At 35.3% G+C, this 17,187-nt stretch overlaps 1 long non-coding RNA gene and 1 pseudogene across 2 annotated transcripts; one reads left to right on the top strand and one right to left on the bottom strand.

Moving 5' to 3' along the window:
• The first annotated feature begins 8,560 nt into the window (after positions 1-8,560).
• On the top strand, positions 8,561-12,202 carry LOC111393486. 2 transcript variants are annotated; one of them, XR_002702430.1, is made up of 2 exons: positions 8,561-9,302; positions 11,970-12,202. It is a non-coding gene; the product is annotated as an uncharacterized LOC111393486 (long non-coding RNA). The 2 variants fall into 2 exon arrangements; XR_002702429.1 differs by having other exon boundaries at positions 9,745-12,202.
• A 2,082-nt stretch (positions 12,203-14,284) lies between these two features.
• On the bottom strand, positions 14,285-16,573 carry LOC111393483 (annotated as a pseudogene).
• Positions 16,574-17,187: the final 614 nt, after the last annotated feature.

Here is a 17,187-nt window from a genome sequence, read left to right as displayed (position 1 = left end):
CTTAGTTTCACCAATGGTTCTTATCACATTCTCAAACAAATATAGAAAGATAGTGCTCCAGGCAACCTCTTCTAATTCAGCCTTCCTAGCAGGGTTTATATCTTGTGGCCAGGTATCATCAAGTGCCCTTACACATCTCATTTGCATTAGTATAGCTCTCATCTTTTGACTCCACATTTTGAAATCAATTTTTCCATCAAATTTTGCCACTTCAAATTTTGCAGAAGCCATATTATTATGGAACATAAAATGCACAAATATGAGTCAAGTTGATCACAATGCAGCATATGCTAGACACACAACAGTGTCCACAAGAATTAACAATAGTATTCAAGAAGACACATTACTTGCAAGTTTAAATCACACTTATAATATGCAGATCAAATCAAGGACACACTAACATAAGGCAGAAATTTTGGGTTTCTTGAATTTTTCCGTCAAGATTCCCCAGATACACCCCCAACTGGGCTTTTCTCAAATTTCCAAGACCTCACAGGAGTCTTTGGACAAAAACCACACACCAGTGGGTGCTCGGTGTATTGTTAATCAATGGAAAAAATGAAACACACAAATTTTTAAGGCAAGCTTTACAAAATAAAAAGATCTTACCCAACAATATTAAATACTCAAGGTCCTTCAATACTGCTTAATAGCAGTTCCAAAAAATTATGAGATCTGCAACAGATTGACACTCTCTTCTCAAGATCCAGGTATCTTGCCCCAGTTCAACAGCTCTGATACCATTGAAAGGGGCCAAAAACCCACACAATAATTTGCAAGATTCAATCGATCCAAAAATAGAAATTAAACTTGCAAAAATAAAGAACACAACAAGATTTTCCAGCCGAAACCCCAGAGGTTCAGTGTCAAACACCTAATCTCCTGTTGAGCATCCAATCAAAGTGGATATTGCTCGATTGTACTAAAGCCCCAAAAATAGGCAATCGAAGGTTACAAAGTTCATCAACCAGTAGAATACACAGAAAAGAGACTTATCTCTTAAACGGAAATCACAGATCTGCTTCAGATCCTCTTCGAATCAACAGACCACAAACCCTAACCTCAACACAAGAGGACTCTAAGTATCATTCAAGAATATACACGTATTCAGTGGTTAAAACCTTCAACCCTAATCGAATGAGACGATCGATTACAAAATAGGGCAGCAGAAAACCCTCAGATGAGAGAAAACAGAAGAACTCTCTCGAAGCCTCACTCGAAAAGTCACCAAAATGAACAGCTGCAGCCAAACGAAGAGTTAAGTTCATATTTATATCACCAATATGAAACCCTCCATCCTATGGTAAGAGTAGAGCCACGTGTTAGCATCCGACAGAATGCCACTTACAAAAGCGTGTTTCCATAACCCGTTTTATTAGATGAAAATATGGAAGCACCAATACACGGTTCGAGTCACAACAAGAATAATACCTAACCCTGAGTATGCTCCAGAATCTTTTCGATTGTTCGTGCAAGAATTATGATTTAGCTCTAGAATTGAACCATTTCATTGTATCTGAGAAAAACTTCCAGATTCTTAGGAAGATTTGATCCTTCTGTCCATTGATGATATAAAAAGGTTTTATTATTGTAGATAGAAACTGCCTTTGAGTTCATCTGGGATCTACTTGGCGTCAAGATGAGAATAGCATAGAAACATAAATGAAATTCTATATTGATTTGGAAACGGAATTACAAAACACGAAAGGAATTACAAACAGCCGTTAGAGAGGGTTGTGACTTTCCACACACTGATTTCACTAAATGAAATTGACATATCCATCTTTTCTCACTCTTATTCTATTTATAGTCTCATGTAACATATTTTGGCTACCCGACCCCACCTTTCTAACATAATTTGTTATTGCCTCCCTATTCTACACCTTCTTGTTTCTCCTAGAATACATGTATTTAATTGGGGGCTTATCAATTACCTCGCCCAATTCAGCCACCTTTTCCTCAGGGTTGAAGGTGGGAAATTGTTGAGTAATGAGGCTGAATGGCTCCCAACTCCCAAGTAGTTTCCAACGGAGATGGTTCCACTGAATTAGCAACTCCAAACAATCTGTTGTCCCCAGCGAAGCAGTTGTGCCAGCACAATTTCTGGCTCAACTAATGATTCCCCGTCAGCTCCCAAATTGACAGGCAGCCTTACGCAATTGTGATACATGAAACACCAGATGAATATGTGTTTCAGTTGGCAGCTCCAATCGATAAGCAACTTTCGCCACCTTAGCTAAAACCTTATCATGGAACGAGCTTCCTGTTGATAAGATGTGCTAGAGATTTGTGGAGATAGGGACGCATTTTCAAATAAACCATGTCACCAGTCGAAAATTCGATCTCCCTTCTATGCTTATCAGCTGAATTCTTCATTTGTGCTCATCCAAAAGTTTATCCCTTTATGTCAATTACAGATCCAAAGATGATACATTTGTCGTTCCCTTTTAAAAACGCAATAGACGGGGAGGATCCTGTCCATAAACTATAAGAAAAGGAGTGAGTTGTGCAGACACGTGAAAGGAAGTGTTGTAGGATAGTTCAACCCAAGGAAGGAAGCGAAACCAATCTTTCGACTAAGCAGAAGTAAAACAATGTAGGTAAGTCTTGTTAGATTTGTGACTCTCAATTGGATTGGGAGTCTTTGATTGCGTGTTGGAATTAAAATTACAAAAGGAATCAAAGTGGTAGACAAAAGGAAAGGGAATAAATTGTTATCCAAATCCAAGTGAAATTAAGGAAAGAAATATTATCGGAGTGGAAAGATCAAGCTGCATCCAATTGGAACGAAATTGAACGGAATCGTGCTGCCTCTTTTTTTTTTCATGTTTAACCTAGAATTTCTACCTTTTTAGGACTCTTTTAACGCTAAACTTGTCTGGTATAAATATGAGTCTTCTCTTTCAGTATTGTTAAAGCCAATTGCTGTAATTCTCTCATTTCATAGTGATTGAATAGAATAACAGCGTTCCTCTGCCAGTTCCCTTTTATTTTGTGATCTTTATTTATACTTCATATTGGATTCATCAAATCTCAATTCTTGCGTTGTCTTCATTGGTCCCAACAAGTGGTATCAGAGCCAGGTTACAAGTTCTTCATGATTTGATTGAGGTTTTCAGAGATGGCTTCGATGAAGTATGATATTCCGCTGCTAGATTGCAATACAAGGTTTTCACTGTGGCAAGTAAAGATGAGGGCTGTGTTGACACAGATGGAACTTGATGATGCTTTGTTGGGCTTTGAGAAGATGCCAGCAAATTGGCTTATGGAGGAGAAGCAACGGAAGGATAGGAAGGCTACATCATTGATTCATCTTCATTTGCCCAACAATATACTGCAGGATGTCTTAAAGGAGAAGATAGCGGCTGCTTTGTGGCTCAAACTGGAGCAGTTGTGCATGACAAAGAGTCTGACGAGCAAACTGACTCTAAAGCAAAAGTTGTATTCCCATCGCATGGTGGAAGGAGGGTCACTGCAGGACCATCTTACTATGTTCAAGGAAATCGTTGCAGATCTGGAGACGTTGGAGGTAAAATATGACGAAGAGGATCTGGCCTTAATCCTGTTGTGTTCGCTACCTAGTTCTTTTTCGTCGTTTCGTGATACTATTCTATATAGTCGTGACACGCTTACCATTGAAGAGTTATATGAAGCCCTGTTCTCAAAGGAGAGGATGGAGCTGTTGGTTGGAGATCCTACATCTAGGGGTGGTGATGCTCTTGTTACTCATGGTGATCGACGGAGGGATAGATCGAAGGTGAGGTACAACAATGTGTATTGTTATTACTGCAAGAAGAAAGGACACTTCAAGAAAGATTGCGACAGGTTGTAGGGTAAAGGTAATTTACATGCAAATCATTCAAGGCAATCTTGTAATTCGGACAAAACCAAGACGTTGGAGGTAAAATATGATGAAGAGGATCTGGCCTTAATCCTGTTGTGTTCGCTACCTAGTTCTTTTTCGTCGTTTCGTGATACTATTCTGTATAGTCGTGACACGCTTACCATTGAGGAGGTATATGAAGCCCTGTTCTCAAAGGAGAGGATGGAGCTGTTGGTTGGAGATCCTACATCTAGGGGTGGTGATGCTCTTGTTACTCATGGTGATCGACGGAGGGATAGATCGAAGGTGAGGTACAACAATGTGTATTGTTATTACTACAAGAAGAAATGACACTTCAAGAAAGATTGCGACAAGTTGCAGGGTAAAGGTAATTTACATGCAAATCATTCAAGGCAATCTTGTAATTCGGACGAAACCAAGACGTTGGAGGTAAAATATGATGAAGAGGATCTGGCCTTAATCCTATTGTGTTCGCTACCTAGTTCTTTTTCGTCGTTTCGTGATACTATTCTGTATAGTCGTGACACGCTTACCATTGAGGAGGTATATGAAGCCCTGTTCTCAAAGGAGAGGATGGAGCTGTTGGTTGGAGATCCTACATCTAGGGGTGGTGATGCTCTTGTTACTCATGGTGATCGACGAAGGGATAGATCGAAGGTGAGGTACAACAATGTGTATTGTTATTACTGCAAGAAGAAAGGACACATCAAGAAAGATTGCGACAAGTTGCAGGGTAAAGGTAATTTACATGCAAATCATTCAAGGCAATCTTGTAATTCGGACGAAACCAATGTAGTTGAAAATTTTTCTGATGATGGAGATGTGATGTTGGCTATATCTGATGGGGAATCCAAACCTGAGAAGTGAATTCTGGATTCTGTATGTTCGTATTATATGTGTCTTAATAAGGCATTATTCCAGACATATGAGGCGGTGAAGCAAGGTGGAGTTGTCATGGGAAATAACCAATCTTGCCGGGTTGCAGGAATCGATCGAATCAGATTGAGGCTACAAGATGGGACAATGAGGACACTTGATCAGATTCTCCATGTTCCAGACTTGACAAAGAATCTCATATCGCTGAGTACCCTGAATGCAAAAGGGTATAAATTTTCTGGTGGAGGTAGAGTCCTGAAAGTTCAAAAAGGTGTTCGGGTTGTACTGGAGAGACGGATGAGATCCCAGTTGTATATTTTGCAGGGAAGCGTAGAACCAGTTCAGAGACATTTGGACAAGTTTAGTACCGTGGTGGAAATTCAGTTTGGTACATTACCTCTTGTGTTAGGCTTTGGGTTAGTTTCAAACTTTGCTCGTAGGAGTGTTGGTGATTCTGCTTTGCCACCAATTTCACTAGATACACTTTGTTCTTGTGCTAGTGGACTCATGGAGTGTAGGTTTAGTGATGTCAATAATGTCTGTAATGCCTTAGGGATCTTTGAAGGTGACAGTTCTAGCAAGGGGCCTTCTGATCATGCATTTGGTGTGATTTCTGCTACAGGGTGTGCTTCGACCCTGTCTAGTGATTATTAATTTTAGGTGGAATTTTGGGAACCAGGGTTTGGGTTCGGGTGTCACATGTAGACGCCGGGCGGGAAAACGTGTTTTCGTGGAGAGTTTGGTTACTGTGTTGAGGAGCTTGGTTATTTTGATGCAGACAAATTCATTTCCCAAGGTGGAGAAATTTTGGAACTTTGTTCGTTGCACCAGAATTTCGAGTCAAGGTGGAGATTGTTAGATTTGTGACTCTCAATTGGATTGGGAGTCTTTGATTGCGTGTTGGAATTAAAATTGCAAAAGGAATCAAAGTGGCAGACAAAAGGAAAGGGAATAAATTGGTATCCAAATCCGAGTGAAATTAAGGAAAGAAATATCATTGGATTGGAAAGATCAAACTGCATCCAATTGGAACGGAATCATGCTGCCTCTTTTTCTCTTTTTTTTTTCACGTTTAACCTAGAATTTCTACCTTTTTAGGACTCTTTTAGCACTAGACTCGTGTGGTATAAATATGAGTCTCCTCTTTCAATATTGTTGAAGCCAATTGCTGTAATTCTCTCATTTCATAGTGATTGAATAAAATAACATCGTTCCTCTACCAGTTCCCTTTTATTTTGTGATCTTTGTTTATACTTCATATTGGGTTCGTCAAATATCAATTCTTACGTTGTCTTCATCAGTCCCAACAAGTCTCTATTCCTCTATTCACTATGTAATTCCCCCAAAATCTATTTCATTTTTGTTTTTTTTTTTAATTAGACGTGAAGCGCTACCAAAAATCTTTTTTTTTTTAAAACACAAATCTATTTCCTTCCAAAATTTGAAATATGTTTGATAAGTTGATAATAAATCAACATTTTAAGTGAAAAGTTTACACATCAATTGAAATCTTAAAGTACTTCGATATCAAATCATAAATTACCAAATGTTCGGGCACAAGGAAAAAAATATTAAGTAATGTGCATAACAAATAACATAAATATGTTCTTCAAATGAGACTTTTTGTAAATTATTATTTCTAAAAATTTTACATGTCGACCCCATGAGCATCACTTGGTCAATCTGCCACATGTTCACCCGACTCGTTCTAATCTGAAATGTTATTGTAATAGTGAGTATTTTAAAAAAAAATACTCAATAAGAAATACATGCATATTCTTATTAACATGTTATAAATATAAAATGACATGACATACCAACATTTCTTAGATTTAGAGCAGATCGATCGAGACATCCAATAGCTCAAGGAATTTCATAAAATTTTCCGTAGGATTTACAAATTCGATCTAAAGGTCTATCCTGTAAGATTTAACATATTCGATCTAAAGGTCGATCACGTAAGATTTAACATAAAAATCGACCCGAAGGCCTTAGAGTATTTCATGTCAAAATCTATAAAAATATCAAGAAAATAAGAATTTACTACTTGCAAAATTCTTACCTCAAATGATATAAAAAATTATGAAATATGCCTTTGAGACAATAAGTACAAATATGGACAGAATGTTTGTATGAGAATGAGAATCAACTTGTGAAATTTCGATTGTGGCTGGTAGATCAAATAATACTCTTTTTCAACAAGTGTATGTGTTAATGTGTGAAAATCATATGCATGATAAAAGAATATTTTTTTTTGCCTATATTATATATATACACAGCGTCTATTTGGATGCTTACAATTCCAAATCATGTAAAACGTCAAATAAATGTACAAAAATAAAGTTTGAAAATCAATTGATCAATAAATAATTTTTTTTTTAATTTTCAATCAATCACATTAGTTTGGTTGTGGAAATTCAAATATAATAATAATTTATTATTTATTATATAATTTAATGAATGAATATATATCATTTCAAATTCCTTGGAAGTTGTGTATATATATATATATATATATATATATAGGTTTTAGAATATTTTCTTTATATCAAAATAACTTGATTATGATTGGTCCAAAATTATTTCTTCTCGAGCCAATTTATGTTATTCAACACGAGTTGCAAAATGAGTATAATATCGATATGTTTTTTTCTTTTTTTATTAACTTTTAAAATACTTAAATATTCGACCCAAACAACTTGTGATAAAATTCAAAAAATATACGTTAACAAAATAAATCATTTATGCAAATGAGTGAGTCGCATGTATCACTTCAACTTTGGGACTTTAGTGTGATGACTGGGCTCGACATAGACCATTTTATTTGCTTAATTACCAATATTAAATTTAGCCCACATGGAATTAAGATTTAAAAATCGGGATGTTACACTACTTCCTTTTGGCTATCGGTTTGGGGATGATAGGTTAAACTAAACTTCAGTTCCCTGCAAACAAAACATTTCGTTCCAAAATTTGCTCATACGGATGGCATCGTGAATGGGTATTCCATATTTACTTATGCGATCGACCAACTTACTATCGTGGCCTTCCTATAATGCTAACAAAACAAATGGATAATCTTTGGGTAAGGTGATCCCGTCTTTATACAGTAAAGCCCGCTAACTATAACATAACCCTGGCAAGAAGAAGGAGCAACCCTTATAGCAGATATAATTTAGCTCAGTTTAGTGTCTTCTTCTACTGCCTTTGTCATCTGCTCCAACTGTATGTACTGGATCCTCTTTTGTGATAGTGCATCTGCTGCTTTATCCTCGAGCCTTGGTTTGTATTCAATGTCTAAATCGAATCCCAACAACTTCATTAGGCATTGTTGATATTCAACATTTGCCAAGTGCTACTCGACGAAAAACTTAAGGCTCTTTTGGTCTGTCCTAACAACAAAATGCCTCCTCGACAAATAATGCCTCAACTTTTGTACTGCTAGTATGATAACCATGAGCTCTCTTCATATATCGACTTTTTGTAACTTTTCGATGGAAGAACCTGACTGAAATAGGCAATTGGCCTCTGATTTTGCATTAAGACTAGAGGTCGGCAAAACCCGATCGATCCCGCCAAAATCGATCGAACCGACCCAACTCAACCTCGAGTTGGGTCAGTTTTTTAAGATTTTTTAAGTGGGTTCGGTTTATGGGTTGCGTAGGCGGTTCGGGTTGGGTCGGATTATGGATTAAACTATTAAAACCGATATAAACCACCCAACCTGACCCGTCTTATTAAAAAGAAAGAAAGAAAATGAAGGCAAACACGCACAATTCACAAGTTGCACACCTAAAACCTAATCTTTTTTTTTTTTTCTTTTTCTTCAACAAGGCTGGAGCTTATGAATCAACTGAAGAAATCAATGAGGCGATTGAACCCATGGAAAGACCTCCTGTGTGAAAAAACTCATTGAATTTGGGGCAAATGTATGTTTTTTACCATTCCCTTATCTTCTCTATTGAGGCATTTTCAAGTAATATGTCTTTACATATTTGTTGGTGTTCGTAATTTATGGGGCTAATCTTGAATATTGGGCCAGATTTTAGTGTTTAATTCACTAAATGAAGACGAAAGGCACATGCATGTTATTTCACTCTCTTATAATTTTATCAGTTATTTCATTTGATAATTTATTCATATAGATAGGCTCATGAAAAAGCTCAAGACTGGGATACTTGCAAATAATTTAGAGGAGATTGTTTATATTTTTGAATAATTCAGAGAAGACTATGTCATTTAAGTTTCCTGTATATGAAAGGCTCATTATTCACAAATACATATCAAATCTGGGTCAAAACCATTCACTTAAGATTACATATACGAAATATGATCTTTCATTTTATTTAATTTAATCTCCAATATGTAAAAATTAACTACTGAATGTCTGGACAAATGTGTTATGCCTTGGGTCTGAGAGGTGTTGCAACAGGTTCTCAAATGGTCCTTTCCTAGTCACATCGTGCTGAACTACAAATCCTAAGGATGCACAGGCATGTTATTGTAGTCTCTTCTAATTTTATCGAGATATGGCAATGAAGAAGCTGGCTGGGATGCAAATGCAACCTCTGAGGTCTATCAGGTATTAATTAACTGCCTTATTGCTTTAGATTTTCATTTTAAATTTTAGCTTGTACTCTTTGTATAAGATTTTAGATTTCATTCTAATTCAACTTTGCAGTTTTGTGGAGTAATTTCTAGTTTGCTGACTATTTTCCACTAGGTTTTTTTGTGCAAAGTCAAAATCGACCAACCCAACCCAATCTGACCGTAACTTGATTAGGTTGGGTTGGATTGGTTTGAAAGACATAAATGGGTTGGGTTGATTTTCAATCCAAACCAATCGTGTTGGGTTGGGTTGGGTTTGAGTCAAAAATCAACCCAACCCAATCCATGCCCACCCCTAATTAAGATAGCCCTTATCCCATGCCCAGAAGCATCAGTCTCAATTGTGAAGACTTGTAAAAAATTCTGGAAGAGCCAATACAGACATTGTCGTCATTGCTTCTTTCAATTTTGTGAAGGTGGACTCCGTTGCGTCATTCCACCCGAAGCTATCTTACTCTAGTAGTTGAGTTCACGGCCAAGCTATCTTTCCATAGGATCCCACAAATCGTCGATAATATCTAGTCAACACCCACCCTGCAGTTCTTTAAGTGTCTGAGGACGTGGCCAGTCTTTCATAGTAGATAACCTGTATTTGTCTGTCACCACTCCATTGTCTAATATGATGTGCCCAAGATACTCTATCCCCGTTTGCCCAAATGAACATTTCTTCTTGTTTGCAAAGAGCTGGTTTTCTACTAGAATTCAGCTCCACCAGATTGATAGACTCTGCCTCTGAATTCAGCTGGAATCCACCTGGAGTCAAGATGAGAATAGCACAGAGACAGAAATAAAATTCTGTATTGATTTGGAAATGGAATTACAAAACACGAAAGGATTTACAAGCAGCAGTTAGAGAGGACTATGACTCTCCACGCACTGATTTCACTCACTAAAATTAACATATCTTTCTTCTCTCAATCTTTTTCTATTTATAGACTCATGTAATAGATTTTGGCTACCTCACCACACCTGTCTAACAGAATTTGTTACCCTCTCCTTTCTCCATTCTGATTGTTTCTTCTAGAATATGTGTATTTAATTGGGGACTTATCAGTTGTCTTATTTTCTGAATGAATTGTTGAGAACTTAATGTGTCATGTTAGGTTTTATGTAATTGGTGATTTTGTGAACAAAAAAGACTAAATTGAACACGTGTAAAGTCAAGGAGTTAGGTACAATTTTGTATAGACAAGTCAGGCAAGTTAGGATTCGAGTCCGAAATAAGAAAAGAAGAGACGTCACATTTTCGCTAGCTACTGGCCAAAACATTGTTCGAGCGACAAAAACAGAATGATTGTCGCTAGCCTGTCACTCGGACTTTGCTCAATTTAAAGTCTGTCGCTCATTTTTTGCTGGAGTGACCGTGTTATGTGACCAACCCTAATTTGCAATTTTGAAAAGTTTTACATGGACTATAATACCTAAAAATCTGTAAATATAAATATCCAAGCTTTGTACTTTTTTATGGTGGTTGTTCATTATGCCTCATATACATATCATATTCATATCAATCTTTTGGTGATCCAAGACTCACTCATAGCTTGATTCAATCCTTTGATTCTTGAGATCTTGCAACCACATATTTGGGAAAACATCAAATACTTGAATCCAAAACACCTAACTTCTTAACACTGTAAGGAAGAGACTTTTTTAGTTGGGCATTGGGAGAGGTGGACTGCAAGCACGGGAAAGCATAAGAATTGACTATTCTTGAAATTCCGCTTGGAAGAGACAATTGGAGATAATCGGGAAGCCAGTGGAGTCAGCAAATCTGGGAGATTACACAAGGTTGATCGAAAAGTTTAGTGGAGTTAGCTAGATAGTATCTAACTGTAACGCTTATTGTCTATAGTGGAGGTAACTAACTTGGTTCCCGAGTTTTTATCTATTTGGGTTTCTCCATCAACAATATTGGTGTTATTTATTGCTTTCATAGTACAAACTACAGTAATTCAACAAAGAAAATTTTGACTTGCATGCGTAACCATCTAAAAATAATTAATAAGTGACTTGTCGCTTGTAATTGTATATTCCGCATGTAAGGACAAACTAAATCAGACAAGTAAAAGAACTTTCAATAATCCTTATGAGTAGTAGGTGTAGTTATATACTGGTTTGAAGTTTGAAGTGCTGCGAGTGTTTATGGATAGGCTTCCGGTTCTTGGTAGTGCTTGTAACATTGAACTATTGCAAACCTGTTTCATGGTGAAATAGTGCAATGGGGACATATCTGTCATTTATGAGGAGAGCGTTGAGAATTAGAAACTCTAATTCAATACCACTGAGAGTAATAATATCACAGAAAGAAAATATCACAGAAAGAAAATAGACATACAAAAATGAGCAAAATTTATAGAAGTTTGTATTAATGTGGGACTACATTATCTTTCGTAACTACGATAAAAAGAAGTTTACAAGAAAAACTCACACTTTAGGTAGATTCGCGTACGTTATCTACACAATGACAATAATTAGGTTCCACAATTTAGCAAAGAGTTCCAAAGAGAGACGTAAGCAGTGGCCAGCTGAATTCCCTGCCCTTAATTAGTGGCAAAAGAATTCTGGTGTTCTTTTGATTTCTTGCACGTGATTTTATTTTCTGCTGCGCGATTCTTGTTATCTGATACCTAACACTATGAAGGAACTCCTGATGATGAGGCTTGGGTAGTGGATCTTCGTTGAGGCTACACATGTGAAGGTGCTAAATTCTACTCTGTGAGAATTATTATTGATAAATGAGTTGTAGGTGGTACTCACTTTGTTCTGTAGTATCTGTACCAATTGTATTGTTTCTTCGTTTGTAATAGTGTTATCATTTATGATAGTGGACAAAAGCTCTAAATCAATCCAACATTCCCTTGAGATTTTATGCAATGCGAAGCAAGAAACATTCAATGCACGTCTAAAGATCAGTTAATCAAGCGAATACGGGATATATGTGGAGTAAAAAAAATACCATAATTCGACAATAAAATTAGAAAACTCTCAAATTTTATATAAGCAAAACGACCAAATAAAATGATTACTCGTAAAGTCTTTAAGTACTAACTAAAGGATGATTATATTCGCACCCCATCTTTTTATAACTACACCATATTCTAATTAAAATAAAGATCCTCAGTATTTATTCACCTCACAATTACATTCTTGATTTTTTATATTGTTAACTTTAATCTTTCATTAACTAGCAAATCATGTTATTAATTATGGTTTCCATTTAAAAATATTGTTAGCGTGTTTTAAAACGAATAACGAATATTAAATCGTAATTTTGTATTTATTTTTTGTTTGCTTATTTAAAAATACTATGAAAAAATAAGTCTTTCCACCATTTTCTAATGAAAGTTTTGGACCAAAATCGCAATAAAAAATAAATTATGTTAATTTGAGAATAAGAATATTATAAAAAAAGGTTGGCAACATAAATTTTATAATGACTATAGGTTATCGGTGACTGAGACAAACATTTTTCACTATGAGGTCAAAAATTAAAGAGTAATGCTAATTATAAATAATGGTGTACAAATCAATAATATAGATAGTATTAACTGATTTCCTTTCATTTTATTCTCTCTCTCTCTCTCTCCCCTTTTTTCTCTCTTCTAAATCATCAATTTGTAAACCAATATGTAAACATTTATGTACAAATAACATTATTCAAAATTAAATTACAAAATAATTTTTCTGAACATATTTTTCTCTTTAACACTAGTTTCACCAATATTTTATTCTTCACTCAAAAATGAAGGTTTTCCTTTAAAATATTTTTCATAATTATTTAACGTGAAATCTAACAAATAAATGAATGTCCTTAAAAGTAAAAATACAATCAATTTTAATAGGCGAGTGGCAGATGCTCAATATTCCATTAAATCACAATAGATAACAACCAATTCTATAAAAACAAAAATACCAACAATGAATTTTAATATTCCATAAAATCCTAGACATGTAGTTAGGGTTATCTTAAAAGTGAAATCAAAGGTGAAACTTGACATTGGCACAAATGTCTTCAACAAAAATACAATTTACCAAAAAGTGCATATTTACATTTGAATTCATTGTTAATTGATGAACATGTTCAAAACATACATTTAGCGGCCCTGTTTGGTTTAACTAAAAATCATATTTTTAGTAAATTTAGATAAAAAAAAAAAAATTGAAATGTATAGTTGAAAAGATCATAAAAATTGTGGGCCACATGAAATGTGTGATTAAAAATGAGTTTGCGAAAAAAAAAGTTTCAAAATATGGGAGCCAAACATGAACTTAGATAGAGAAGACCTAAAAATGCACGTTTTGAACCACTAATAAGAAATAAAATAGGAAAACAATAAATTGAGAAAAATAAAAGATTGGTTTTGGTTAGAAAGATATTTCGGTTACATCATTAATCTCTTTCAACTGAAGAAGATTTGTCCAATATTTTAAGTTCAACCTTTTTATTGGAAAAATCATTGGACCATCCAATTCACTTTGATATGACAAAACGAGTATTCAAAAAGAATAGTGAACCCACAATTATTATATATTCTCCTGATGAGGCAAAGTCTACAATGGGGAAAAATAATTAATTTTACCAACCAAATCACCCGTTTGTGGTGTCTTCCTTACCACACCATTGGTTTAAATGTAGTATTGATTGTAATTTTCATAATGTTTTCGTTGGTCATTAGAGTTTAAATTTTTTAACTAGTCATTCAACTGATCAAAAATTATCTTATTCATCACTCAATCAATTACCATAAAAAATTAAACAAAATAGATAACCTGGCAAACGAAAATTCTCACATGGTATTCATTCAATATTAGTTTAAACCATGTCACCAATATTCAGTTGCTAGTTGGTAAGCAAGGCTTGCTCATTGATCAAGGTTAGCTTTCGTATCAAGTAACAACTAATAGGCTCACTAACATGCAAACTAATGATGAATCATGGTAAAATAATATCACAAATTCACAAAGGATCATTTTTCAGAAAGCGACTGACTGAGCATTCTATATTCTTACTCTCTTTACGAAGTTGTAGAACACTAACATATAATGATGAATCTAGTAACTCAACACGAGTATTCATTAGAACTTGGTCACAATTTTTTCCGTCATGTCGATCCAGCATCCAGCTAGCGTCTAGCATTGGATGTCACGCTCAGAGTCCACAAGTGTTACTCAGATGCATAACGTCAGTTTTTTCTTTGTCTTCAATCAAACCATTCTTGCTAGAATTTTAATGACATCGTCTATTGATGGCCTATGCAAAGGGTCTTCTTCAACACATGAACTAGCCAGTACTGCTAAACATAAGGCCTCTGCCACAGGATAATCTTCCTTTAGACATGGATCCAAAAAGTTTCTCAACTGCTCAAAACAGCCTCCTTCGTTTGCTCCACCTCCAAAAAACGTAACTGATTCTTCAAATAATTTCCCATCTGCAGCCTCTTTCCCTGATATAAGCTCAAGCAAAACCACTCCATATGCAAAAATGTCTACCTTTTCGGTCGCCGAGCCATAAAGAACATATTCTGGAGCAACCCACCCTCCAGGACTTGTTAAACTTCCAGATTCTTTTGAGGACTCATCAGCAGGAATTGCTTTGAATACTGTGAGTTTTGCCCTCCAATTTGAGGTCAAAAATATACCCTTGCTATTTATGCTCATATGAAAATAAAGAAGGTACAACACAATAATGCAAGTAATGAAGGCCAGTTGCAATGTCAAAAGCAATTTGAGTCCTCCTGTGCCATGAAAGAGAAGTAGACGAGCTCGATAAACAGTCCCTTAAGCTTCCATTAACGGGAAATTCAAACACCAAATAAGACCAAGAAAAATCATCCTCTCCATAACAAACTCCATGTAACTTCACAATGTTGACATGATTGATCTTTGAATGTACATCAATAACTTGACGGGTACCCTCAAATTTCATTCGTTTGATCATCACTTCACCATTATCAATCAACCCCTTGTAAACACTTGGGCTAATACTAGTCTCGTCATTTAAATTTTTTGTTGCTTGTTTGATCTCTTCCACACGGTAATTGCACAAAGAATATTTTATCCCAACAAGCAGATCAGGAGACAAACATGAATTCGTGGAGCCTCCAGTTGGAGGTCCAGATAACGGGGAGCTTCTTGGGGTTGAGCACGAATTCAACGAGCTTCGATGCATAGAAGTACGGAACTTATCAGATTTGAATTTATACAAGGCCTCGACGTATAGACCACATGAAACTAATGTAGCAAGAATGAGGAAAAACCCAACAACTGATACTGCAATACAGAGTCTCTTTAGCTGTATGATTTTTGCTCGTTTGTCGACAGGAATTGTGGGAAGAAAACCCGGAATGGGAGGTTCAGAATTTGGAATGTTGAGATTGACGAATGGTTTTGCTTTCAGCGGTACTAAAACAGTTGTGTTGGGGTAAACAGTAGTTGTAGGATCTAAATTATTGGCTTTCCATATTTCTTCAACTGAAATATTGAACTTCAGACTCAATTTTTTTGTATCATCCCCTTCAATAAAAGGGTATGTGACAAAGTACCTAACCCCTGAATTTCTAGAGATTTTATCAGGACAAGCACACTTCAAAGGTACATGAACAGTCGAACCAGCACTAAGACTGTTTAATCCTGGAAAATCTTCTTCTTTCAGTGTAATTGATTTTACTAAACCTTCAAATATTGTACAAGAAATTTCTGACACCGTCATTGTTTCAGGTAAGGTGTAGTTTATACCTACCTCGAAGAACAGATCTGTACAGGAACAAGTGATTGGAATGAGGACTTCTCGACCTGCTTCAAGAATCCGAGATGAATTTGAGACATTGTTAACGATAAGTAAATTATCTGGATCCATTTTGAACAGACTGGAAAGACTTGATATGGTTTGAAACTTCTGGTTAGCCCGGTAAACCAAAAATGTGTGGCACGAACCTTGAAACGAATTGCAGGTGTACCTTGTACCTGGATATTCTGTGTCTGAAGAACATAATGTTGCATCATAGAATTGTTGGCTGTAGCACATATCAAAGAATAGACATAGCAGAAACCATAGAAAAACCATGACTAAGAAAAGTTGTTATACATTTTATACCGAAAAATGTAAATTTTGAACCTGGATAAGTGTTTCAAGATGAAATATGATGATGCACGGAAGAAATGCAAGAATCCAGTGGTTAAGATCAAACAATTATGGTATTTCCTATGTACATAAATCTGTTTAGATTATTTTTTTAGAGCTCCCTTTTTTTTTAAACCAACTGATCTAGAGCACATTTAGCCCCCGTTTGGTCCTCATTTTGTGGAAATGGAAATGAAAATGAGTGGAATAATATCTTTTTTAAAAGAAATGAGTGGCTGAAAAAGAATGAAAAGTTTTCGATTTATGAGTAATATTATTTTATGGAAGATTGTGTGGTTGAAAATAGGAAAGAGAAAGAGAAAAATAAAATAAAATAAAATGGAATGGAAATTAATGTGGGCCAAACGGGGCTTAGAGCATATTTGGTTAAGATTTAAAAATTGAGAGTTATTTTTAATTAACTTTTTATCTTCAAATATGTATACATTAGGTTTTATAAAAAAATTATTTGTTTTGAAGGTAACTTACTTTAGAAGAAAGGGTAATTATATTACCACCACAAAATTTATTTCCTACACTACATTATAATCACACCACAATTAAAATATATTTTCAATAAATACACGACAACAAATTTACAATTATACTCATAATCCAATAAAAACTAAAAAAGAAAAAATAAAAATAAAATTGTGGTGTATTTATCATCCCAATGTTACTCATCATTTTTTTCATCCTTTAAACATTTTCACTAATTCTAAAACAAGAATTTGTAGTA

This window comes from Olea europaea, chromosome 4 (assembly GCF_002742605.1).
Source record: "Olea europaea var. sylvestris chromosome 4, O_europaea_v1, whole genome shotgun sequence".
In the NCBI taxonomy this organism is placed as follows: Eukaryota; Viridiplantae; Streptophyta; class Magnoliopsida; order Lamiales; family Oleaceae; genus Olea; species Olea europaea.
This window is presented reverse-complemented; position numbering and strand designations above follow the sequence as displayed.